This window comes from Somniosus microcephalus, chromosome 3 (assembly GCF_052327205.1).
Source record: "Somniosus microcephalus isolate GS21.2 chromosome 3, FLI_Smic_1.0, whole genome shotgun sequence".
NCBI lineage: Eukaryota > Metazoa > Chordata > Chondrichthyes > Squaliformes > Somniosidae > Somniosus > Somniosus microcephalus.
Genome location: NC_140989.1, coordinates 360,990,697 through 361,013,307, shown reverse-complemented (window position 1 = coordinate 361,013,307; position 22,611 = coordinate 360,990,697). Strand labels below are relative to the sequence as shown.

General features: G+C 52.6%; 1 protein-coding gene across 1 annotated transcript in view; it reads right to left on the bottom strand.

Annotated features, from left to right (window-relative positions):
• The window catches only part of adgrl2a (adhesion G protein-coupled receptor L2a), a 777,020-nt gene that overhangs the window by 439,746 nt on the left and 314,663 nt on the right, over positions 1–22,611 (bottom strand). The window lies entirely within an intron of this gene.

Sequence of the window (22,611 nt, the reverse complement as noted above, 5' to 3'; positions counted from 1 at the left end):
GGAAGCAGGGGAGTGAAAGGAGAGAGAGAGAGAGGGAGGGAGGAAGCAGGGGAGTGAAAGGAGAGAGAGAGGGGAGGGAGGAAGCAGGGGAGTGAAAGGAGAGAGAGAGAGAGGGGGAGGAAGCAGGGGAGTGAAAGGAGAGAGAGAGAGAGAGAGAGAGAGGAGGAAGCAGGGGGAGTGAAAGGAGAGAGAGAGAGAGGGAGGGAGGAAGCAGGGGAGTGAAAGGAGAGAGAGAGAGAGGGGGAGGAAGCAGGGGAGTGAAAGGAGAGAGAGAGAGAGAGAGAGAGGAAGCAGGGGGGTGAAAGGAGAGAGAGAGAGAGAGAGAGGAAGCAGGGGGGTGAAAGGAGAGAGAGAGAGAGAGAGGGAGGGAGGAAGCAGGGAGAGTGAAAGGAGAGAGAGAGAGGGAGGGAGGAAGCAGGAGAGTGAAAGGAGAGAGAGAGAGGGAGAGGAGGAAGCAGGAGAGTGAAAGGAGAGAGAGAGAGGAGGGAGGAAGCAGGAGAGTGAAAGGAGAGAGAGAGAGAGGGGAGGAAGCAGGAGAGAGAGAGAGAGAGGGAGGAAGCAGGGGAGTGAAAGGAGAGAGAGAGAGAGGGAGGAAGCAGGGGAGTGAAAGGAGAGAGAGAGAGAGAGGGAGGAAGCAGGGGAGTGAAAGGAGAGAGAGAGAGGGAGGAAGCAGGGGAGTGAAAGGAGAGAGAGAGAGGGAGGAAGCAGGGGAGTGAAAGGAGAGAGAGAGAGAGAGGGAGGAAGCAGGGGAGTGAAAGGAGAGAGAGAGAGGGAGGAAGCAGGGGAGTGAAAGGAGAGAGAGAGAGGAAGCAGGGGAGTGAAAGGAGAGAGAGGGAGAGGGAGGAAGCAGGGGAGTGAAAGGAGAGAGAGAGAGAGGGAGGAAGCAGGGGGAGTGAAAGGAGAGAGAGAGGAGAGGGAGGGAGGAAGCAGGGGGGTGAAAGGAGAGAGAGGGAGGAAGCAGGGGAGTGAAAGGAGAGAGAGAGAGAGAGAGAGGGAGGAAGCAGGGGAGTGAAAGGAGAGAGAGAGAGAGGGAGGGAGGAAGCAGGGGAGTGAAAGGAGAGAGAGAGGGAGGGAGGAAGCAGGGGAGTGAAAGGAGAGAGAGAGAGAGAGGGGGGAGGAAGCAGGGGAGTGAAAGGAGAGAGAGAGAGAGAGGGAGGAAGCAGGGGAGTGAAAGGAGAGAGAGAGAGAGAGGGAGGAAGCAGGGGAGTGAAAGGAGAGAGAGAGAGAGGGAGGGAGGAAGCAGGGGAGAGAGAGGGAGGGAGGAAGCAGGGGAGAGAGAGGGAGGGAGGAAGCAGGGGAGTGAAAGGAGAGAGGGAGAGAGAGGGAGGGAGGAAGCAGGGGAGTGAAAGGAGAGAGGGAGAGAGAGAAGGAGGAAGCAGGGGAGGGAAAGGAGAGAGAGAGAGGGGGAGGAAGCAGGGGAGTGAAAGGAGAGAGAGAGAGAGAGAGAGAGCAGGAGAGTGAAAGGAGAGGGAGAGAGAAAGAGAGGGAAGAAGGAAGCAGGGGAGTGAAAGGAGAGAGAGAGAGAAGGAGGAAGCAGGAGAGTGAAAGGAGAGAGAGGGCGGGAGGAAGCAGGGGAGTGAAAGGAGAGAGGGCGAGAGAGCAGGAGAGTGAAAGGAGAGAGAGAGAGAAAGAGAGGGAAGAAGGAAGCAGGGGAGTGAAAGGAGAGAGAGAGAGAGAGAGAGAAGGAGGAAGCAGGAGAGTGAAAGGAGAGAGAGGGAAGAAGGAAGCAGGGGAGTGAAAGGAGAGAGAGAGAGGGAGGAAGCAGGGGAGGGAAGAAGGAAGCAGGGGAGTGAAAGGAGAGAGAGAGGGAGGGAGGAAGCAGGGGAGTGAAAGGAGAGAGAGAAGGAGGAAGCAGGAGAGTGAAAGGAGAGAGAGGGAAGAAGGAAGCAGGGGAGTGAAAGGAGAGAGAGAGAGGGAGGAAGCAGGGGAGGGAAAGGAGAGAGGGAGGGAGGAAGCAGGGGAGGGAAAGGAGAGAGGGAGGAAGGAAGCAGGGGAGTGAAAGGAGAGAGGGAGGGAGGAAGCAGGGGAGTGAAAGGAGAGAGGGAGGGAGGAAGCAGGGGAGTGAAAGGAGAGAGAGAGAGAAAGAGAGGGAAGAAGGAAGCAGGGGAGGGAAAGGAGAGAGAGAGAGAGAGAGGGAGGAAGCAGGGGAGGGAAAGGAGAGAGAGAGGAGAGAGAGCAGGAGAGTGAAAGGAGAGGGAGAGGGAGGAAGCAGGGGAGTGAAAGGAGAGAGAGAGAGAAAGAGAGGGAAGAAGGAAGCAGGGGAGTGAAAGGAGAGAGAGAGAGAGAGAGAGAGAAGGAGGAAGCAGGGGAGTGAAAGGAGAGAGAGAGAGAGAGAGAGAAGGAGGAAGCAGGAGAGTGAAAGGAGAGAGAGGGAGGGAGGAAGCAGGGGAGTGAAAGGAGAGAGAGAGAGAGAAGGAGGAAGCAGGAGAGTGAAAGGAGAGAGAGGGAGGAAGCAGGGGAGGGAGGAAGCAGGGGAGGGAGGAAGCAGGGGAGGGAGGAAGCAGGGGAGGGAGGAAGCAGGGGAGGGAGGAAGCAGGGGAGGGAGGAAGCAGGGGAGGGAGGGAGGGAGGAAGCAGGGGAGGGAGGGAGGGAGGAAGCAGGGGAGGGAGGGAGGGAGGAAGCAGGGGAGGGAGGGAGGAAGCAGGGGAGGGAGGGAGGAAGCAGGGGAGGGAGGAAGCAGGGGAGGGAGGGAGGAAGCAGGGGAGGGAGGGAGGAAGCAAGGGAGGGAGGAAGCAGGGGAGGGAGGAAGGAAGCAGGGGAGGGAGGGAGGAAGGAAGCAGGGGAGGGAGGGAGGAAGGAAGCAGGGGAGGGAGGGAGGAAGGAAGCAGGGGAGGGAGGGAGGAAGGAAGCAGGGGAGGGAGGGAGGAAGGAAGCAGGGGAGGGAGGGAGGGAGGAAGGAAGCAGGGGAGGGAGGGAGGGAGGAAGGAAGCAGGGGAGGGAGGGAGGGAGGAAGGAAGCAGGGGAGGGAGGGAGGGAGGAAGCAGGGGAGGGAGGGAGGGAGGAAGCAGGGGAGGGAGGGAGGGAGGAAGCAGGGGAGGGAGGGAGGGAGGAAGCAGGGGAGGGAGGGAGGAAGGAAGCAGGGGAGGGAGGGAGGGAGGAAGGAGGGGAGGGAGGGAGGGAGGAAGCAGGGGAGGGAGGGAGGAAGCAGGGGAGGGAGGGAGGAAGCAGGGGAGGGAGGGAGGAAGCAGGGGAGGGAGGAAGCAGGGGAGGGAGGGAGGGAGGAAGCAGGGGAGGGAGGGAGGAAGCAGGGGAGGGAGGGAGGGAGGAAGCAGGGGAGGGAGGGAGGGAGGAAGCAGGGGAGGGAGGGAGGGAGGAAGCAGGGGAGGGAGGGAGGGAGGAAGCAGGGGAGGGAGGGAGGGAGGAAGCAGGGGAGGGAGGGAGGGAGGAAGCAGGGGAGGGAGGGAGGGAGGAAGCAGGGGAGGGAGGGAGGGAGGAAGCAGGGGAGGGAGGGAGGGAGGAAGCAGGGGAGGGAGGGAGGGAGGGAGGGAGCAGGGGAGGGAGGGAGGGAGGAAGCAGGGGAGGAAGCAGGGGAGGGAGGAAGCAGGGGAGGAAGCAGGGGAGGAAGCAGGGGAGGAAGGGAGGAAGCAGGGGAGGAAGGGAGGAAGCAGGGGAGGGAGGAAGCAGGGGAGGGAGGGAGGAAGCAGGGGAGGGAGGGAGGAAGCAGGGGAGGGAGGGAGGGAGGAAGCAGGGGAGGGAGGGAGGGAGGAAGCAGGGGAGGGAGGGAGGAAGCAGGGGAGGGAGGGAGGGAGGGAGGAAGCAGGGGAGGGAGGGAGGGAGGAAGCAGGGGAGGGAGGGAGGGAGGAAGCAGGGGAGGGAGGGAGGAAGCGGGGGAGGGAGGGAGGAAGCAGGGGAGGGAGGGAGGAAGCAGGGGAGGGAGGAAGCAGGGGAGGGAGGGAGGAAGCGAGGGAGGGAGGGAGGAAGCGAGGGAGGGAGGAAGCAGGGGAGGGAGGGAGGGAGGGAGGGAGGAAGCAGGGGAGGGAGGGAGGGAGGGAGGAAGCAGGGGAGGGAGGGAGGGAGGAAGCAGGGGAGGGAGGGAGCGAGGGAGGGAGGAAGCGAGGGAGGGAGGAAGCAGGGGAGGGAGGGGGGGAGGGAGGGAGGGGGGGAGGGAGGGAGGGAGGAAGCAGGGGAGGGAGGGAGGGAGGGAGGAAGCAGGGGAGGGAGGAAGCAGGGGAGGGAGGGAGGGAGGGAGGAAGCAGGGGAGGGAGGGAGGGAGGAAGCAGGGGAGGGAGGGAGGGAGGAAGCGAGGGAGGGAGGAAGCAGGGGAGGGAGGGAGGGAGGAAGCAGGGGAGGGAGGGAGGGAGGGAGCGAGGAAGCAGGGGAGGGAGGGAGGGAGGAAGTAGGGGAGGGAGGGAGGGAGGGAGGGAGGGAGGGAGGGAGGGAGCAGGGGAGGGAGGGAGGAAGCAGGGGAGGGAGGGAGGGAGCAGGGGAGGGAGGGAGGGAGGGAGGAAGCAGGGGAGGGAGGGAGGGAGGAAGCAGGGGAGGGAGGGAGGGAGGAAGCAGGGGAGGGAGGGAGGGAGGAAGCAGGGGAGGGAGGGAGGGAGGAAGCAGGGGAGGGAGGGAGGGAGGAAGCAGGGGAGGGAGGGAGGGAGGAAGCAGGGGAGGGAGGGAGGGAGGAAGCAGGGGAGGGAGGGAGGGAGGGAGGAAGCAGGGGAGGGAGGGAGGGAGGGAGGAAGCAGGGGAGGGAGGGAGGGAGGAAGCAGGGGAGGGAGGGAGGGAGGGAGGAAGCAGGGGAGGGAGGGAGGGAGGGAGGAAGCAGGGGAGGGAGGGAGGGAGGGAGGAAGCAGGGGAGGGAGGGAGGGAGGGAGGAAGCAGGGGAGGGAGGGAGGGAGGAAGCAGGGGAGGGAGGGAGGGAGGAAGCAGGGGAGGGAGGGAGGGAGGAAGCAGGGGAGGGAGGGAGGGAGGAAGCAGGGGAGGGAGGGAGGGAGGAAGCAGGGGAGGGAGGGAGGGAGGAAGCAGGGGAGGGAGGGAGGGAGGAAGCAGGGGAGGGAGGGAGGAAGCAGGGGAGGGAGGGAGGGAGGAAGCAGGGGAGGGAGGGAGGGAGGAAGCAGGGGAGGGAGGGAGGAAGCAGGGGAGGGAGGGAGGAAGCAGGGGAGGGAGGGAGGAAGGGAGGGAGGGAGGAAGCAGGGGAGGGAGGGAGGGAGGAAGCAGGGGAGGGAGGGAGGGAGGAAGCAGGGGAGGGAGGGAGGAAGCAGGGGAGGGAGGGAGGAAGCAGGGGAGGGAGGGAGGAAGCAGGGGAGGGAGGGAGGGAGGAAGCAGGGGAGGGAGGGAGGGAGGAAGCAGGGGAGGGAGGGAGGAAGCAGGGGAGGGAGGGAGGGAGGGAGGGAGGGAGGGAGGGAGGGAGGGAGGGAGGAAGCAGGGGAGGGAGGGAGGAAGCAGGGGAGGGAGGGAGGGAGGGAGGGAGGAAGCAGGGGAGGGAGGGAGGGAGGAAGCAGGGGAGGGAGGGAGGGAGGAAGCAGGGGAGGGAGGGAGGGAGGAAGCAGGGGAGGGAGGAAGCAGGGGGGGGAGGGAGGAAGCAGGGGAGGGAGGGAGGGAGGAAGCAGGGGAGGGAGGGAGGGAGGAAGCAGGGAGGGAGGAAGCAGGGGAGGGAGGGAGGGAGGAAGCAGGGGAGGGAGGGAGGAAGCAGGGGAGGGAGGGAGGAAGCAGGGGAGGGAGGGAGGAAGCAGGGGAGGGAGGGAGGAAGCAGGGGAGGGAGGGAGGAAGCAGGGGAGGGAGGGAGGGAGGAAGCAGGGGAGGGAGGGAGGGAGGAAGCAGGGGAGGGAGGGAGGGAGGAAGCAGGGGAGGGAGGGAGGAAGCAGGGGAGGGAGGGAGGAAGCAGGGGGGGAGGGAGGGAGGAAGCAGGGGAGGGAGGGAGGGAGGAAGCAGGGGAGGGAGGGAGGAAGCGAGGGAGGGAGGAAGCGAGGGAGGGAGGGAGGGAGGGAGGGAGGGAGGGAGGGAGGGAGGAAGCGAGGGAGGGAGGGAGCGAGGGAGGGAGGGAGGGAGGAAGCGAGGGAGGAAGCGAGGGAGGGAGGGAGGGAGGGAGGGAGGAAGCGAGGGAGGAAGCGAGGGAGGGAGGGAGGGAGGGAGGAAGCAGGGGAGGGAGGGAGGGAGGGAGGGAGGAAGCAGGGGAGGGAGGGAGGGAGGAAGCAGGGGAGGGAGGGAGGGAGGAAGCAGGGAGGGAGGGAGGAAGCAGGGAGGGAGGGAGGGAGCAGGGGAGGGAGGGAGGGAGCAGGGGAGGGAGGGAGGGAGGGAGCAGGGGAGGGAGGGAGGGAGGGAGGGAGGGAGCAGGGGAGGGAGGGAGGGAGGAAGCAGGGGAGGGAGGGAGGGAGGAAGCAGGGGAGGGGGGGAGGGAGGGAGGGGGGAAGCAGGGGAGGGAGGGAGGGAGGAAGCAGGGGAGGAGGGAGGGGGGGAGGGAGGAAGCAGGGGAGGGAGAGAGGGAGGGAGGGAGGAAGCAGGGGAGGAAGCAGGGGAGTGAAAGGAGAGAGAGGGAGGGAGGAAGCAGGGGAGTGAAAGGAGAGAGAGAGGGAGGGAGGAAGCAGGGGAGTGAAAGGAGAGAGAGAGAGAGGGAGGGAGGAAGCAGGGGAGTGAAAGGAGAGAGAGAGAGAGAAGGAGGAAGCAGGGGAGGGAGAGAGAGAGAGGGAGGGAGGAAGCAGGGGAGTGAAAGGAGAGAGAGAGTGAGAGAGGGAGGGAGGAAGCAGGGGAGTGAAAGGAGAGAGAAGGAGGAAGCAGGAGAGTGAAAGGGGAGAGAGAGAGGAGGAAGCAGGGGAGTGAAAAGGGAGAGAAACACCGAGAGAGGGGCTACAGCTGACCAGCTAATATCACTCCACTTTCCCAGCATCAACTCCACCAGTAAACACCCGTAATCCAGGGGAGCTCGAAGCGCTGCCACACAGCGCCATCCTTCAACCTGCCACAGAACGACTGCAATCTGATAAACACATCAGCCCAGCAGATCGAACTTACTTGCAGAACAGGCTCCCTCTGCCAGTGTTCAATTCAAATTCACCCCACCCCCACCACCATGAATAAACAAGACAAGCTCACACTTCACCTCGCCTCTTAATGTGGAGGCCTTCTTTCCACAGTTGGAAGTTTTTTTGTGTTAATGTTTTTAAAAAATCGTGGGATTACAGTGTAATTCCCCCACCCCCAGCACTGAAATATGACATGAAATCGATAGCAGCTGAAATTGTAATCTCTGCAGCTTTCGGCTGGCTGCTCTGAATCTGGGGCCCATTAATCACAGCTCCCAGTGATTCCAATGAATCAATATTCAGATTGCCTCATAGTGTACACATATGGCTTCCAAATGAAGTAATAATGATCCAGGATCTGTCCCACATTAAGTCATCAGTAGTACTGGGAGGGAGGGAGAGAGCGAGAGAGAGGTTAAATAGGAAATCTCGGCCAAGGTTTGACAAGATTAAATGAAGAAAGATGGGATTTCAAAAAGGGTTTTCTGTGTGTGTGTGTGTGTGTGTGTGTGTGTCTCTGTGTACCTCTGTGTCTGGCTATGTGTGTCCGTGTCTGTGTGCCTCTGTGTCTGCCTGTGTGTGTGTGTGTGTGTGTCTGTCTTGTGTGTGTCTGTGTGTGCCTGTGTGTGTATCTGTCTGTGTCTGTCTTGTGTGTGTGTCCCTGTGTGTGCCTGTCTGTGTGTCTCTGTGTCTGCCTGTCTGTGTGTGTCTGCCTGTCTGTGTGTGTCTGTGTCTGTGTGTGTTAGAAAACAAAAATGAGAAATTGAAAGAAAACAAAAATGAGAAATTGAAGGAACACTTGCCCAGGGTAAGCAGAAATGTCAAACGCAATGTTGAACTTGCTCAAGTCGGGCAAATAAAACTCTACTGTATCTCAACTCTGGTTTATGCTTCTGGCTCTTCACATTTCCTTTCCTTTTGTGGGATTTTGTGCTCCAAATGGTGTCTCGTAACAAGCACTCCAGGTCAGGTACGGCACAGTCAAGAGGCTCCGCACCAACAACATACCTCCATCTCCGAGGTGCGCCAGTGTGACAAAGTCTCCATTTCCCGCACCAGCCATCCTGAATGACATTACCAATTCATGCTGAATTAGGGGTAACATTAGGAACAGGAGGAGGCCATTCACCCCCTCGATCCTGCTCCGCCATTCAATTAGATCATGGCTGATCTATATCTTAACTCCATATCCCTTCGATACCCTCACCTAAACAAAATCTATCAATCTCAGTCTTGAAAGCTCCAACTGTCCCCCAGCATCCACAGCCTTTTGGGGGAGATTGCTCCAAATCTCAACTACCCGGTGTGTGAAAAAGTGCTTCCTGATTTCCCTCCTGATTGGCCGAGCTCTAATTTTAAGATTATGCCCCCTTGTTTTCGATTCCCCCACCAGAGGAAATCGTTTCTCCGTATCTACCCTGTCGAATCCTTTTAACATTTTAAACACCTCGATCAGATCACCCTTCATTCGCCTAAACTCAAGCCAACTTTATGCAACCTGTCCTTGAACTTGAACACTCTAAGCCCCGGGATCATTCTGGGGAATCTGCGCTGCCCCCCCTCCAAGGCCAATATATTCATAGAAACATAGAAGAATAGGAGCAGGAGTAGGCCATTCGGCCCCTCGAGCCTGCTCCACCATTCAATGCGATCATGGCTGATCATCCAAATTCAGTACCCGGTCCCTGCTTTTTCCCCATACCCCTTGATCCCTTTAGCCTTAAGAAATATATCCAACTCCTTCTTGAATATATTTAATGAATTGGCCTCTACTGCCTTGTGTGGTAGAGAATTCCACAGGTTCACCACTCTCTGGGTGAAGAAATTCCTCATTTCTGTCCTAAATGGCTTACCCCTTATCCTTAGACTGTGACCCCTGGTTCTGGACTCCCCGACCATCAGGAACATCCTTCCTGCATCTAGTCTGTCCAGTCCTGTCAGAATTTTATAAGTTTCAATGAGATCCCCTGTCATTCTTCTAATCTCCAGCAAGTACAAGCCCAATCGACCCAATCTCTCCTCATACGTCATTCCTGCCATCCCAGGTATCAGCCTGGTGAATCTTCGCTGCACTCCCTCCAAGGTCAATATATTCTTCCTAAGGTGCCCAGAACTGAACGCAGTGCTCCAGATGGGGTCTGACCAAGGCTCTGTACAACTGAAGCATTACTTCCTTCCCTTTGTATTCCAAAGGCCGACATTCCATTAGTTCTGTAGAAGGGTTTCGACCCGAAACGTTGACTCTATTTCTCTCTCCACAGATGTTGCCTGACCTGCAGAGTTTTTCCAGCGTTTTCTGTTGTTATTCCAATAGCTGTGCTGTAGTTTGTACTGTCGGCCCATGCCGACCAGGAACTGGATCGAGACTGCCCAAACTCACCTCATGCATAACCCTTTTGAGCCAGCGGACAGCAGGGACCATCATCCCATTAGTCTTAGTTGGATGTGAAGCCAAGTCCCAGAGGTGAAAGGTCACTCTTGTCTCATTTATAGTCGGACCTAGGCATGACATGGTGTTTCCCCCCTCCAGTTGCCATAACTGGACACAGCCAGCAAAAGAAGGCTATTTCAGAAAACCTGGAACACTTGTAACTATAAATTGTCACTGATCCACGCAAGCCTGTTGGGTGGTCTGGGCCGCAGCAAGCTTTAAATGCCAGCTGGAAGTGTGAGGTGGAATGACTCCCAAACGTTCTGTGAGAACTACCCAAGAAGAAAAAATATGAACGGACTGGAACTTTTGTTTAGGACACAAGTGCAGAACGGTATTCAACGCCATGTGTCAAAGGCGCTAACGGCAACATAGGAACAGGAGCCATTCAGCCCCTCGAGCCTGTTCCACCATTCAATGAGATCATGGCTAATCTGTATCGCAACTCCATCCACCAGCCTTGGCTCCATAGCCTTTTATACCCTTGGCTAACTTCTCTATCGATTTTGGATTTAATTTTATTAATTGAGCTTGCACCTAACTGCTTTTTTGTGGGAGACATTTCCACACTTCTACCACCCATTTTAATAACGGCAGCACTCGACTCGGCAGTGATTCGAGTGCATCTGCAGATAACCTGAAACGCTTATTTCAGTCCTAATTAGAAGCATAATTTTCAGCAACTGATCGTGCAGACTTTGCCCTGCCCATGCCAGCTCATGAATTCATAATAAGATGACGTAAACACAACAGGAGACAAGGGGGCCCCAAATGCCATAGCCCAACAACACTCACACAGTTAATACCATTCTTCAAATAACCTGGGCCGAGATATCATATTTTAACATGAAGTAACATTGCTTGAAAATGAGCAGCAGATTGTGCCCCATGGAGGTTCTGTCTATCCAAGCTTTGAAAACCTACAGCTGACAGGATTTTCAAAAGGTGCTTTTTACATTACAGGAAAAGTCTTGCATTTATACAGTGCCGATCAGGACGTCTCAAAGCGCTTTACAGTCAATGAAGTACTTTTGAAGTGTAGTCACTGTTGTAATGCAGGAAGGGAATGGTGGGAGATTTGGGGGGGTGGGAAGCAGGGGGGAGAGGGACTGCACTTAAAGGCTCACCCCCGTACCCCCACAAGCTTGGGGCAACAATGAGTTGGTAGACCCCCGCCCCCCACCCCCTCCCCGGATATGTAGATCCACGTAGGAGCTGGTTTCAGGAAAGTAACCACAGAGACTTGGTACCCAACCCCACATCCACTGATTCAGCATATGAAGCCCCAATTTTAACTCCGGGCGTGAGTGCAATGTGCGGGGGCTGGGCCAGGGCATGATGGCACCAGCATGAGGCTAGGGCTGCCAACCCTCCAAGATTGCCCTGGAGTCTCCGGGAATTGAAGATTAATCTCCGGGAGCGACCTGGGAGAAAAAACAAAATGGTGTGCGATTTTGTTCCATTTTCCTTGAACACTTTCATTCATTAGTTAGAAAAATATTGGAGACAGGATCAAAAGGCTCTTTGACTGGCAGTCAAGCATCATCCAATCGGGTGGCTGAGTGCCGGTTTGCCTTCCAGTTGGCCGTGGGAAGACCAATGGCAGGAGCATGGGGGCGGGCAGAGCGATTGGTGGCAAGGGGCGACCTCCAGGATTACGTCCAATCAGAGCTGGCGGCCCGAGTTGAGGCGTGGGCCATTTTAGCGCCCAGCTCGTGCAATGTTGGCCTTTATCTCCAGGGGGCTGAAATGCAAAGGGATGGATGTTACGTTACAGTTATATACAGCTCTGGGTAGTCCCCATTTAGGGCACTGCATTCAGTTCTGGACACCGCGCCTCAGGAAGGATAGATTGGCCTTGGAGGGGGTGCAGTGCTGATTCACCGGAATGATACCCGGGGCTAAAAGAGCTAAATTATGAAGACAGGTTGCACAGACGAGGCTTGTATTCCCCTGAATAGACAAGATTAAAGGGTGATCTAATTGAGGTGTTTTAAGATGATTAAAGGAACTGATAGGGCAGATAGAGAGAAACTATTTCCTCTGGTGGTGGGGGGGGGGGGGAGTCCAGAACAAGGGGGAATAATCATCAAATTAGAGCTCGGCTGTTCAGGGGTGACACGTCAGGAAGCACTCCTTCACACAAAGTGTAATGGAAATCTGGAATTCTCGTCCCCAAAAAGCTGTTGAGGCTGGGGGGGCGGTCAAGTGAAAATTTTAAAACTGAGATTGATAGATTTTTTTGTAAGGGTTACGGAACCAAGTAGGTGGAGTTATGATACAGATCAGCCATGATCTCACTGAATGACAGAACAGGCTCGAGCAGCTGAATGGCCTCCTCTTGTTCCTATCTTCCCATCTTCCTTCCTAAGAACTAAAACAGAGCCAAAACTAAATAGTTCCTAACTCCCAGAATATTAGTAAAAACAGCAAGGGAATATTGAAGAACTGACACAATCACCACTCACGGCGAAGTCTTTCCCAGGCAGCATATTCAACATTTCATTTTGTGCGATCATTGTACTTCAAAGATAATTCATGGCACGCGAGGCGCTTTGAGACATTTCAAAGAGACACAATAAGGCGCTATAGAAATGCAAGTCTTGCACGGACATAGCCCTTCAGGTCCGAGTGAGGGGAATCATAAAGGAAAATAAATCAACTGTAAATCTGCTCGACAAATTTACCACTAAAGAAATCGGGCCTTCCGTGTGCAACTGAAATATCTATTCCCCGCACCCTTTCTTCTTCAATCAGTTTTGTGTTGAGGTGTGATTTATTATTACACAATGGTTATTCAAATGAAATCTAAACAGCGCGCGATGTCGCAGAAGTACACGAGGGATGTTGATAAAGATGATTTCCAATGGCCGCCATTTTAGCTGTCAGCCTCAGAGGTTCTGGGAACGTCAAAAAACGCCTGTTTATTTGACAACATTCAGCACATGGTCCAAGGTCCCAGAGGAACGAGCAAGCCGGTCGAGACAAACATTCTTGCCACTGACCAGGACCATGGCTCGGATTTTAGGAACGACCGGCCTCAAGAGTTGCGGAGACCTCAGGAAGAAACGGCATCAGCATCAGGATTTCCACAGCTCTTCCACCAAATGAGCAGGAGAAATCCCATGTAAATTCAACCCCCACCCCACTGTCTCGCAGAAATGGTTCCACCGCTTGGACTTCAAGCACCAACTGGACACCAACAACGGCTTGCATTTATGTAGCGCCTTTAACGCAGTAAAACATCCCAAGGTGCTTCATAGGAGCGATTATCAAACAATATTTCACACTGACATGAATCAGTCATTCATGAAAGAAAGACTTATGAAATAATACTGAGCAGCCTACGGGTGGCGCTGTCCAGGGAGAGTATAAATACTCAGGCACGGGCCCAGCTTGCGCAGGCCATTCTTAACAGGAACTAGTGAAGGACACAACTAGACCTCCATGTTGTAAAACTGTTGATTAAAGCTTTGTTTAACGCTTAGACCAAGTGCCTAGTAGTTTTTACACCGAGTCACATAAGGAGATATTAGAAAAGGTGAGTAAAGGTCACGGAGGTAGGTTTTAAGGCGCGTCTTAAAGGAGGAAAGGCAGAGAGGCGGAGGGGTTTAGGGAGGGAATTCCAGAACTTAGGGTTCAAGCTGTACAGAATGATCCCAGAACACAGCGATTTCCATTCTATGAAGACAATTATACCAATCTCATGACAGAACATTGCACTGGAACCTTGGTTTCAGACAGCCAGACAAGCACACTGGTCTCGCGCTCCTGTTAGAAATCATTATTTTGAAGACTTTTTATCCTGAGTATAACTGGAATGTGCTGACCTGGGGCGGGGGGGGGGGGGGGTCGAGTTTCCACTCATTTTCACCATTAATATCAGTGCAATGCTGGGCGGCATCTGCCAACCCAGCGCAAAAAATCAGGGGAATTTTAAAACGCGAGTTACGCCCCAAATCACTTCAGTTTATGTTTCCCGCAATCTTTTGCGCTGGTTTACAGATCGCGGAAAACAAAACTGGCCACGCCCCCCCCAGGTCGAAATTGCGAGATTACGCTGGTTCGTGAAATTGCGCTCATTTCCTGGGGCACACAGGCACTAGTAGGCACGTTTTAAAAGATTTTCCAACTCAAACAAATATTTAATTTACCAAGAAACTGGCTATTGTACGCCAATGAAATTATTAAATGATTCAGTGTGGCTTGATTTTTTCAGTCACTTTTGGTGATTTGAAATCGGGTTTCTCACAGGTGGGCGACTGGACACCTTTAATAAAAATACATATTTTTGGTGGTATGCTCATTTTCAGCTGTATTAATAAAACTGCACCGGATCACCACTCTTAAATACATCAAGGAATAGGTTCTATTACACTGCCCAATTGCGCTGGTTCAGGGAAGATTTTACGTTTGTGATTATGCAAATAAATTTTAGCAGAAATTTGAAATGAAATCTGACCAGCGCATTTTCCAGCGCATTATGGGCGCAATTTCCCGGTTGCGCCCAAGTATATGCGCCCTACATTGAGTTGCTGTTTGTTCCCGAGGACTTACATGCATTGCGATGTTACAGGAGATTACGGGATTAACCACGATTGTTTGTCCTCTGCTCCTTAGCTACAGAGTGTCCTCTCTCTAAACTCTTGCATAAACGTTGGTTCCACTGCAGCAGATGTGCAGGCACCTCAGCATCTTATCACCTGATCAGAGATTTGAACAATGCTTTGCAATCCATTTGAATTACTAATGTTTGACGTACTTGGTGAAGGAGTTAGGGGCATTTCTGGTTTCCTGCAAATCCCCAACAGCTGTGGGTTTTGTTTTATTACAGTTTAATGCGAGACAGCCTTTTCATTTTAACAAGTTTTTTTTTTTGGCTCTGCTCTCCTGCTGGTTGGGTTACGTTTCACCCAAGAGGCCAGTCTTCATGTGCGAGTTTAAGCGGGGAGCAGCAACAAGCTATTTTCGCAGCTCGGAATAGCTCCGCTACTCACCCGACAACCGTCGCTGCACAGCGGGTTGGAGTGGGCGCCCTGGCCCTGGCCGATTTCCTTGTCCTCCCCCACACCCCGTCCTAACCCTGTGGAGCTCAGGCCAATTGTTGCACCCCCAAATGCGAGCTTTTGGACCAGAGGCGCGAACTCAACACAGACTGCCAATCAAAGCTGGGACCTTCTGGTCTGCATTGTTTCAGAAAGAAAGAAATTACTTGCTATGATATATTCCCTTTCACGACCTCAGGACATCCCAAAGCGCTGCACGGGTCAATGAAGTACTTTTGAAATGTAGTCACTCTTGTAACGCAAGAAAACCTGAAAGCCAATTTGCGCTCAGCAGGCTCCCACATACAGCAATGCGATAATGACCAGATAATCTGTTCCTGGTTGACTTTGGTCGATTGGTTGGCCAGGACATTGGGAGAACTCCCCCTGCTCGTCTTCGAAAAGTGCCGTGGGATCGTTTACGTCCACCCGAGAAGACAGACGGGGCCTCGGTTTAATGTGTCATTGTGGCAGAGCCACTGAGGGACTCTGAACAACTGTACATAATTCCCTTTAATGATGTGTTAGCTACAGACTAAATCTGTACCATTGTATATACTGTTTGCATGTACAGTGCGCGGTCCCTTTAAGAGCACGGGCAAACGCAATGATGTCATGCCGCTAATTACGTGGTCACCCAAACGCGGGAAAAACATGATGACGTCATCCACGGGACCGCCCAGGCAGTCCTCGTGGAGCCTCCGACCTGTTAAGACCTGTATTCATAGTTCTCTTGCATCAATCTGTTTAAACTCGTTAGTTTGACATTAAAAACCTTTTTGATTGATTGCCTGCGTCGAACTCAATCTCTAGATAGGAATTTGACCATTCCTACATCATCACGTTTATTGCTACCTTTTACCAACTGGACTATCGGCCAAGGTGGGGGGAGAGGCGCGGGGGAAGCCTCTGTTCAGCTTCTGATGCATTTTCCACTTTTGTCTGGCCTTAATTAGTCACAAGAGCAGGTTGCTGAAAGCAAACCAATCTTTTGCTAAGGATCACCTGTGGTTCATCAATATGAGCACACACTCAAGTTTAGCTGCAGTTTGGCTTTAAGATAGGCTGTCTAATTTGTTTAGATGTCAGAATCAGTTAGCATTTGACCTTTTGATTGCTGCGTGAAGCATGCATTTTAGCAAATGAACAAGGACAGATATATTAAATACCGTGCACGGTCTAATTAAGCTGGAGGAATATTTAATATCAAGGCGAGTTCATGTGCAGAATTCAGAAAATGGGCACCAAGCATTTATCCAGTTTGTCACTGTTCGGTATAAGATTTGATTCATTATCAAGTTAGGCAGCTGGAGCATCCAAGACTTGCATTTTGATAGAGCCTTGTTATGTCCTCAGGACATCAAAAATGCCTCACAGCCAATGACTCTCTTTTGAAACATAAGCCGCTGTTGTTCGGAGGGTGGCAGCCAGTTTGTGAACAAGCAAGGCTCCACAAACATGAGCGGTTAATCTGTTTTTGTTTTCCTGATGCTGCTGATTGAGGGTCGCATGTTGGCCAGTAACACCATGGGAACGCGCGAAGCTTCTTCGAATAGGGACCTGGGATCTTCAGTGTCCACCTGAGCTAGCAAGCAGGGTCTCAGTTTAACAGGTCATCCAAAAGGACAGCACACCTCCCAACAACACGGCAAACGAAAAAGAATGGAAAGATAGACTGGCATTTCTAGCGCGCCTTTCACGACCTCAGGAAGCCCCAAAACACTTTACAGACTATGAAGTACTTTTGAAGTGTAGTCACTGTTGTAATGTAGGAAACGCGGCAGCCAATTTGCGCACAGCAAGCTCCCACAAACAGCAATGTGATAATGACCAGGTAATCTGTTTTTTGTTATTTTGATTGAGAGACAAATATTAGCCAGGACACCTGCTCTTCTTCAAAATAGTGGCCATGGGATCTTTTACATCCACCTGAGAGGGCAGACGGGGGCCTCGGTTTAACGTCTCATCTGAAAGACGGCACCTCCGACAGTGCAGCACTCCCTCAGCACTGCACTGCAGTGTCAGCCTAGCTTTATGTGCTCAAGTCTCTGGAGTGGGACTTGAACCCACAACCTTCTGACTCAGGTAAAAACCTTCTGACTCAGGTAAAAAGGGTAAGTGTAAACTAAGGAAATTTGGCAAGTACTGAGGGACTCGGAGGTTCCGTCTTTCGGAGGAGACCCTAAACAGCCTGCCCTCTCAGGTAGATGTAAAAGATCCCATGGTGCTATTTCGAAGAGCAGAGGAGTTCTCCTAGTATCTTGGCCAACATTTATCCCTCGATCCACATCACCAAAACTTAATAACTGGTCATTTATCGCTTTGCTGTTTGTGGGGTCATGCTGTGTACAATTTGGCACATGCCATCAGTGACTCCACTTCCAAAAGTAATTCACGGGCTGTGAAGCACTTTGAGGCGTCCTGAGAGACGTGAAAGGGGGCTACTTAAATGCAAGGTCCAGGATTTTGCTGCTGGGAGAAGGTTGCTGGATGTAACAGTGCGGATACATGGGAGCCAGCTCACAAACACCGGCCTCCACAAGTCTAAATAACAACAGCTTTGTTACTGCCAGCGCTCTCACATCGGGTTGAGAGTGGTGCTGGCACTGCCAGGTCCTGACACATAGCAGCGGCCCCAAGCCAAGCTCGCCGGGGCTGCATATAGCGACAACCACTATTCCCGGCCAGAATGGAGGTGATTGGTTCATTTCCCCCGGCAATCACAGCTGGAGACCGCACTGCGCTAATTGACTGGGGTTGACTTTACGCACATGATTTGTATTATGTAACTATTCTCCACACACTGCGTTTTACATGTCTACTACAATAAAAAAAGTGGAAAGTCAGAGTGCAAACAGATGTAAAGATGCCAAAAACAATAAATGAAAAAAACATCGACTTGTATTCATATGACAACGTATCACACTCCTCAGAACCATCACTAAGGCACTTCATGCATAATGAATGCTTTAGGAGTGCCGCTACTATGGACCAAAGGCGGGTATATGGAATTAGGATACAGATCAGCCATGATCTCATTGAATGGCGGGACAGGCTCGAGGGGCTGAATGGCCTCCTCCTGTTCATACATTCCTATATACTGTACCGTTGTTCCGTAGGTCAATGCAGTAGCCATTTTGTGCCCACCGACAGCATTGGGACAAAGCACTAAAGTTAGTGGTCTTGGTTGAGGAGCGGAGACTGGGGGAAAGTATGGATTTCTGACTCTCCCCCCACCCCCTCTTCCAATAGCGCCAGGGAATCATTAACATCCATCTTCAGAGATATCTACCTCGCTGGGATAATCCTGCAGAGCTATCAGGGCACATTAAATCTTGTGGCACTTCCTTTAATCCCACCGACCTCCCCTGATTTCCTGGCACCAATTCCTTTAAGAATCATTTCAGCTGCGCTGTGAAAATCAGTTTCAAAGTGAATATTTTCAAATTACAGAGAGCTGCCGATGCTCTGGGGAGCTTTGTCATTAGACACATGTCTGGCAGTTCTACACATTCATTTCTGTTTGCTCAATGGAATGTAGGATAGTCATTAACACATTGATAAGTAAAGGCCTTTTTTTCTTGTATGTGCGAGGGATGTTACTGCCAGGAGGGAAACTGGTGCCGGGGAATGAAACACTTCTGTACGTCAGCATCAAGCGTCCCCCAAGTCAGGTAAAGAAAGGACGAACAAACTTGCAACGATACAATGCTTTTCACATCCTCAGGACGTCCCAAAGCGCTTGACAGCCAATGACGTCCTTTTTCTTTCACTGTCGTAATATAGGAAGTGCAGCAGGCAATGTGCACACAGCAAGATCCCACACACAGCAATGTGATAAATGACCAGATCACCTGCTTTTTAGTGATGTTGTTTCAGGGATAAATATTGGCTCTTCTTCGGAATAGTGGCCAGAGGGCAGACGGGGCCTCGGCTTAACATCTCACCCAAAAGACGGCACCTCTATGACAGTGCAGCGCTCCCTCAGTGCTGCACTGGGAGTGTCAGCCAAGACTTTCTGCTCAAGTCTCTGGAGTGGGACTGCATGGATAAATGCAGGGTGAAGTTCCCTGTAGTCGAGCCCAAGAGTCTGCTTCAGAGTAGCACCTCCTTCTGCACCAGTGTGACATTTCCACACCAATCATCCTTAGGCCCGTCAAGAATGACATTGAACTTTTTGTGGCAGTCAAGGCTGCCAACTCTGGTTGGAGGCATTCCTGGAGGTTTGATCACATGACAGTCTGACCACATGACTTCTGACCATGAGATGCAGGATCACATGACAGCCACAAATGGTATTGCAATTGCCTTATAAGAACATAAGTAGTAAGAGCAGGAGTCGGCCATACGGCCCCTCGAGCCTGCTCCGCCAGTCAATAAGATCATGGCTGATCTTTGACCTCAACTGCACTTTCCCGCCCGATCTCCATATCCCTCGATTCCCCTAGAGTCCAAAAATCTATCGATCTTAGCCTTGAATATACTCAAACACTTGGCATTCACAGCCCTCTGGGGTAGAGGATTCCAAAGATTCACAACCCTCTGAGTGAAGAAATTCCTCCTCATCTCAGTCTTAAATGATCAACCCCTTATCCTGAGACTATGCCCCCTAGTTCTAGATACTCCAGCCAGGGGAAACAACCTCACAGCATCTACCCTGTCAATCCCCCTCAGAATCTTGTATGTTTCAATGAGATCACCTCTCATTCTTCTAAACTCCAGAGAGTATCGGCCCATTCTACACAATCTCTCCTCATAGGACAACCCTCTCGTCCCAGGGATCAATCTAGTGAATCTTCACTGCACCGCCTCCAAGGCATGAATGTACTTTCTCAGATAAGGAGACCAAAACTGTGCACAGTACCCCAGGTGTGGTCTCACCAAGGTCCTGTACAATTGTAGCAAGACTCCCTTACTCTTATACTCCAACTCCCTTGCAATAAAGGTTGGGTCCCCTGTAGTTGAGCATTTTTGAGTACCAGTAACAAATGTTAACTCACTGAAATTGCACAGATAACTAATAGTAATGCTGGTAAAACTCATTCTCCTCATAGCCAACAGTAATACAATAACTCATTGATAGTCTATACGTAACATAATAGGTATAATCCAACCTGTGCTGTGACTAGTAGTAATCCTATGTAACCTGCTGATACTCACCCTGAAACTACAGCCAGAATCCCCCTGCACTGCACAAGCTATGGTCAGGCTCCCCAGTCGATGCCACTTCTAACACACCCGATCTCTCTCCCTATCTCCTTGGACTCTGGTTTAGATTCCTTCCGTGTGAAGGTGACAACTCTGAACTCAGTCAGAGCTGATCTGTACGTGAACTTGACGCGTTGAAACCGGCTGGTACAGGCGAACCTGAACCAAAGCGAGAGATTGCACAGAGGGCAGCAGGTTCGATGCTTGGGCCACTTCTCACAGGGCGCATCGTCCTAAAAATCAGCTCAGCGCCAACATTTCTAAACCATTCCCTGAGCTCGGACTCAATAAAGGAGATTTTTCATAGAATGATAGATTACTGTCTCCCTCACCTCAGGTCCCCCAGTCTCCCTCTCCCCCCTCAACTCTCGGGGCCCTCCCCTAATTTCAGAGCCCCACCCCCACCACGATTGCCAACTTCCCGTCCCCCACCAAGCCAGTCGCGGATCTCTGCGGGCAACGGCACGGTGCAGCCGCCGGTGACAAGCTCCGTGGTAAAGGCCGGGAAATGATTCAGCTTAAAAGGAAAGCGGTATTAACCTCGTTCTGACTCCCGGCGCCAGGCTGACGGTCAGTCATCACTTACAGTACCTGACGCAAAGTGTCTGTTGTTCACGTGCGCGCACTGGGGCGAGAAATGTAAACCGCTGACAGGAAGATCCTGGCCCCCCACCGCCCCCTCCCGATTCCGGGAAACTCACGGTCATTCCGGAAGAGGGTTGGGAACCCTAGAGGCAGATGTGTCGTACAGGTGATTGCTCACTCGGAACCAGACTCAGACTGTCCCAACACATTCCATGTCGGACTCTGACAGCAAGCCAAGGCGAGAATTTCACACCATCAGTTGGGCTGGATTTTAACCCCAATCCTAGAGGTGCAATTCCAGTTTCCAATCCGCTGCGCCACCCAGCTCCTGTAAGCCCAGTCCAGCTTTATATGAAATCTCAAATTAGCCGGCACAAGCTAACATTTCCACTTATTTATGTATAGGGGCCAATGCCTAGCAACCAGTGTGACGTCATCGTCAGGGAACAGAAAGCCATTAATAATCTCTACTGTGCAGTTAATGGCTATTCGTATGATCATAACTTCCCACACTGAACTTCCTGTATAGATGAAAGAATAAAACAAATTAAAAAAAAAAAAAACAGGTATTCATTGTGCCTTAGATAAGTTGTCTGGCGCTTTAGGAGTGCCAGTGGGAGAGCCTGTTTTACCACCTGCACTTCCCCACATGAAAAAAAAGACAAAACTCCCACTTGCCAACTCTGGAAAGCACCCAGCAAAGGCGGTGCAGCCTCCCACTGGTAGGGAAGGAAGTTAATGAGCTTTTTCTTCCTAGCACTGCCTAACGAGCCTCCGAGCAGCCAGCCCAACAGAGGCCCTGACAGAAGCCTAGGGTGGAGGCTCGCCTGTCAGCACTCTCAAGACGAGGTGCAGCGTGTGTCCCCAGGAAAGAGAATGAGCATTCCAGCCAGAACAAGACAATTCCCCCTTCAACCGATGCAATTAATTAGACACCAAGTTAAGGGACAGACTTTGTGACTGTGCTCTGAGGCAAGTCTACGGGGCAGGGAAAGAAGTGCAACATGCCACACAGGAGTACGTGCAGCAAGAGGGGCCGCCACTGAGAGAAGGGAATAAACACGCTAATGTCACACAGGACCACCCCCTACTGTCCAGGAGCTGCTGATATTCGTTGGGCTACAACTCTACGGACAAGATACAGGAAACTCTCGATTTACCGGAAATCTCTGTTAACCGGCAAAATTCAGGAGTAGGTTCAGGTAAGTTTTACTTCATATTAGTATCTGTGGCTGTGTAACCAGGGTTCCTGCACTCGTTGCTAAGCAACAGGGACGCTTGGTCTGTGGCCAGGCTTCCTGCACCTGTTGCTAAGCAACAGGGAAGCCTGGATTTGTTGCTGTGTACGGAGCTCTCGTACCTTTTAACTATACCTCTCTGTAATCCGGACTTTCTGATAAACCGGCACCACGCCGGTCTCGTCGGTGCCGGATAAAAAAAGAGTTTCCTGTACCAAGATAGTCCTGGATGAAGAAGGCCCTTCAGCCCATCTGATCTCATTCCACCAGAATGTCGCACGATGAGTAGTTGAGGCTACTCGTGCCCTGCTCGGACCGCGGTCCCTCTGCTGGGAGCACAGAAAGTGCCCTGTACGCCCATAAAATGGGGCTTGATCCAAACTTGGTTCTCCTCCGGCCGGATTCTCAATGGGAGTTGACAACAACAACAACTTGCATTTACATAGCGCCGTTAACGTAGTACAAAACGTCGCAGGAGCGTAATCAGACAAAACAGTGACACCGAGCGACACCGAGCGAGAGATATTAAGACAGGTGACCAAGAGTTTGGTCACTCTGGCATTCTGTGCATATCCCGATCATTTAAATTCATGAGCTGTCATATTTCCAACATTGAAGGGAGGTCACGCGGGTTAATTGTTCATTGTTTAAGCTACAAGTCTGAAACATTCCTATTTTAGCAGTGCGTCCTGCAACCCAATGTACAAAGGCAAGAGGCGGCACCTTGCCGCCGTCCTTTCCCTAGCAAGTGCATCTGCACCAAAACCCTTCCACACTTTGCGGGGGCGATGACGCTTATAAATCCTTATCGTGAAGGTCTTAATCTATTGCCAGATTTCCCGACATGAATTGAGTAAGGGAGTACGGGAGCACCGTGGTATGCAGTTTGAACAGAATGCAGACCTGACCTCTGACACTGTCAGATGGTCAAGGGCTCAGCTGCCCAAGGAGCACTTAATTCTCTACTGCCAAAGCTGGTCAGGCATCTCAGGAGGCCTCTTGTCGAACGCAAATTGAAAATCTTTTCTCGGAAGAATTTTTATGGCCTAGCTGGGGAGAGGGGACCTCCCAGTGCTGTTGCCCTTGAGTGACGTGAGCATGGGTGCAGGCAGATTTAAGAGCCGCTCTAGACACCTTCATCATGGCTATAATTC